Here is a 4,175-nt window from a genome sequence, read left to right as displayed (position 1 = left end):
CTTCAAATTGAGCCTCAGGCTGACTCTTGGGAAAACGATTCTCAGGCTGAATCTTCAAAAATGACCCTCATGCTGGATCACGGGAAAACGATTCTCAGGCTGAATCTTCAAAAAGTGACCCTCAGGCTGAATCTTCAAAATGAACCTCAGGCTGGATCACTCACGCTTGATCCTCTGGCTGGATCTCATGACCTTGGTTGTACAGTAATTCTTCAGTCTGCTTGGAAGAACCTGTTTATCAGCTTATGTGTATGCTTAATATGATATGCATGCGAATGCAAATGCTATGCATGGTGTAAAAAGAAATCTGCTTGGGGAAGCAAACTCCGGTAGGGAACAGATCGCTGTATCGATCCTTGAATGCTCTGTGGGGAATGATCCGTCTGCCGGGACCAATTAGCCACCAAAAATAAATTGGCTGCTTGAAAAGTTGACCTTGCGGGGGGAGTATCAACTATGGAAACTTTTCTCGGCGAGGCTCTGTGAGGAGAGTCTGTGGGGAAACACTTCCTGGGGAAATGTCGTAGGAAACGGCCTTTGCTGGGGATATGAACTTGCTAATCGCCCTCAAGCTGGGGATTAACAAATCTGTTAAAAATAATCTGCTGGGGATGAGATGAACACTGGGAACACCACCCTCTTGTCCGTTGGGTATGCAACCACTCCGCTGTTGCTAGGAAGATACAGTCTGACACTGTCAACTCCGCTGGGGATATATAGTCTGGATACTGTCAACTCTACTGGGGATAGACAGTCTGGATACTGTCAACTCTACTGGGGATAGACAATCTGGATACTGTCAACTCTGTTGGGGAACATGCTCTGCTGAGGAGAGACTTTGTCAGCCGCTTGGGGATGAGGATTCATGACTTGGCATCCGGTTCCTGTGACCTGCAACCAAAAATACACGTATTCCTCGGGGGAATTACTCGGTTTGAATTCACTGTTCGGGATTAAGCACATTCAAAGCAATTTTAAATGTTTTCCTGTGCAAATCATCTGCAAAAGCCACCATTATGTTCATATGCAATATGTTTTATCAAAAATTCGGACATTTTTGCAAACAAACTGATAAATGAAAAATAAAGAGGCTCTTTAACTGAATTATTCGACTCTTAATGGGGAGAAAATTTGTGCTAGGAATAGGCGAGGGTATCAGGAAGCTGATCCCTGAAAAGAGGTGATCGCTATAAAAAGAGAACTATCCTAATGGCAAATGTGGAAACGGGGTCCCACTGAGTTTCGACTCTGCTATGGCTCGTATGTCCTCAAGACGCTCTGCTCATCTTGCTTTCTGAAGTGGATGATTAGTCGATCTTTAACCTTCGAAGATTTCCGGATTGAATGAAACGGTGATATAACACTGATGAACTCAGATCACAGTCATTCGCTTATTCCCTAACTTTTGCCTGGATCGCCCCCTTTTTGGGTTTTCAATCCACCGGGATACCCATTTTTGCCTGAGCCGCCCTTTTGGGTTTTTGACTCACCGGGTGTACTCTTTTTTTATATCCCTAATTTTTGCCCGAACCTCTTTATTCTTTTTTTTGGTTCGTCGGGATGCCCTTTTTTTGCCTGGACTATTCTTTTTATCGTCCAGCGGGTCTATTTTATGCGAAGTATTTTTTTAATTGCGTCTGAGTTGACAGGGGACGGGAAGTCTTCGCCATCCATGGTTGTTAGCATCAGAGCTCCGCCAGAGAAAATCCTTTTAACCACGTACGGACCCTCATAGTTCGGTGTCCATTTGCCCCTGTGATCTGTGTTTGGAGGAAGAAATATTTTGAGTACCAATTCACCGACTTGATACCCCCGAGGGCGCACTTTCTGACCAAATGCTTTCTTCATTCGTCTCTGACCGAGATACGTATATTCTGGGTACGTAGTTCCAGCATAGCACCATTTCCCGTTGGTTTGATTGATGACCAAAGCTGAATCCCCGTATACATCCAGGGTTTTAATCTGTATATTGACGGCTTCCTCAAGTCTTAGGATACAAGCTTCGTATTCGGCTTCATTGTTGGTGCAGGGAAAAGTTATTCTGGCACCAAATGGCATATGAACCCCCTTCCGGTGTGATTAATACTACACCAACTCCGCGACCATTGACGTGGACCGCCCCATCAAACATCATAACCCATTTGGATTCAGGGTCAGGCCCCTCCTCCAGGAGTGGTTCCTCTCAATCTTTCGATTTGAGAAACATGATGTCCTCATCAGGAAAGTCAAACCTCATAGGTTGGTAATCATCAATCGGTTGCTTTGCAAGATAGTCTGACAAGACACTTCCCTTGATGGCTTTTTGTGAAGTGTATTGGATGTCATACTCTATCAGTATCATTTGTCACCTAGTAACCTTTCCGGTAAGTGCTGGCTTTTCAAAAATATACTTGACTGGATCCATTTTTGATATCAATAGAGTCGTGTGAGTCAACATATACTGTCTTAGTCGGCGAGCAGCCCATCCCAAAGCGCGGCAAGTTTTCTCGAGCAATGAGTATCTTTGTTCACAGTCGGTAAACTTTTGCTAAGGTAGTATATTGCATGCTCTTTTCGACCTGACTCGTCATGCTGACCGAGCACACAACCCATTGACCTTTCTAACACAATCAAGTACATGATCAACGGTCTTTCCTCTCGGCCTGTAGACTGACCCCGATCTTGATCTCTTTCTTGTCGTCTTCGGTACCAACGTTGATGGTCTCAACCACCTGATAAGGTGTAATAGCTCGGTCCTCCTGTTTCAACAATCTGGCTAACCCTTCAGGCAATTCACAATCTTCCTCAGCCCCTTCTTCGGCTTGATAGATAGGATTGTCGAAGTCATACTTGGCCATAGCAGTGTCGTTAGCAGTGAGATCCGAGTGGTCGGCTCTACATGATGGAGGATCATGCTTTACCTTAGAATGAGAGAGATTTTTTTTGAAAGAAAGGAAAAACGAAAAAAGAAACATTGCCATTTTTTTGTAAAAAGTAAAAAAAACTGAAAGAAAGAGAACACAAAATTGTTTGCAAAAGCCGTCATTTATTGATGATAAAAATAATTGCGAAACGTAACTAAATGGATGGCCCTACAAATGAGTCGTTACACCTTGGGCAAAGTGTAAGACTTTATTATGCATGTAATAAAAGGAAAACAATAAAAATCACTCTTTCAGCAGAATAACCCAAACGGTTTTTTCAGACGACCAATTGTCGAGCTTTTCTCCCGGGACACACGGGCGAATCCAGCTATCTAAGTCACAGTCGCTGTCAGCCTTGTCTTCATCTGCAGCATTGACGCCGTGGGGAGAAACCAAACCCCCGCTGGAGAGAGTACCGGTTTCATTCTTCTGAGATCCCGGAGCATACCCCAATCCAAACTTGTCTTCTTTGATGACTGGCTCCACAAATTTGCCCCAGCCTTGGGCATTACCAGCCTTAACCACTTCAACAGCTTGTCTGTATGAAGAGATAGAAGTCCCGACCTCCTCAGACTCAGGTGAAAAGACAGCTTTGGGCGCGACCTCATTGATGTTTGTAGTTTCGAAGCCCTGACACAGCATCTCATGCATCTCGCCATCCATCTCTACATACTTAAATGTAGACAGGTGGCTAACAAAAATATCCTCTTCACCACAGACAGTGACGATCTGACCTTCTAGTTCATATTTGAGCTTCTGGTGGAGGGTAGAAGTAACAGCACCGGCAACATGAATCCAAGGCCGACCTAGCAGACAACTGTAGGCAGGCTGGATATCTATCACATAAAAGGTGATCTTGAACACCTGCGGTCCAATCTTAACTGGCAACTCAACTTCGCCAAAGACAGCTCTCTTAGAGCCATCAAAAGCCCTCACAACTAAGTTACTTGGCCTCAGGATGGTGTCATCGCAATCCAACTTCGTTAAGGCTTTCTTTGGAAGAACATTCAGAGAAGAGCCTGTATCAACCAAAACATGGGAAAGCACCACCCCTTTGCACTCCATTGTGATATGCAAGGCTTTGTTGTGATTCCTGCCCTCAGGTGTCAGGTCATTATCGGTGAAACCTAGCCCCCGGCTAGCATTTACATTGGAAACTACCGACTCCAGCTGGTTAACAGTTATCTCCGGTGGAACATAGGCCATATTCAGTACTTTCAACAAGGCTGCTCTGTGCGCCGCAGAGCACAACAATAGTGAGAGAATGGAGAT

This window comes from Lathyrus oleraceus, chromosome 7, assembly GCF_024323335.1.
Source record: "Lathyrus oleraceus cultivar Zhongwan6 chromosome 7, CAAS_Psat_ZW6_1.0, whole genome shotgun sequence".
NCBI lineage: Eukaryota > Viridiplantae > Streptophyta > Magnoliopsida > Fabales > Fabaceae > Lathyrus > Lathyrus oleraceus.
Note: the sequence above shows the minus strand (reverse complement) of the source record.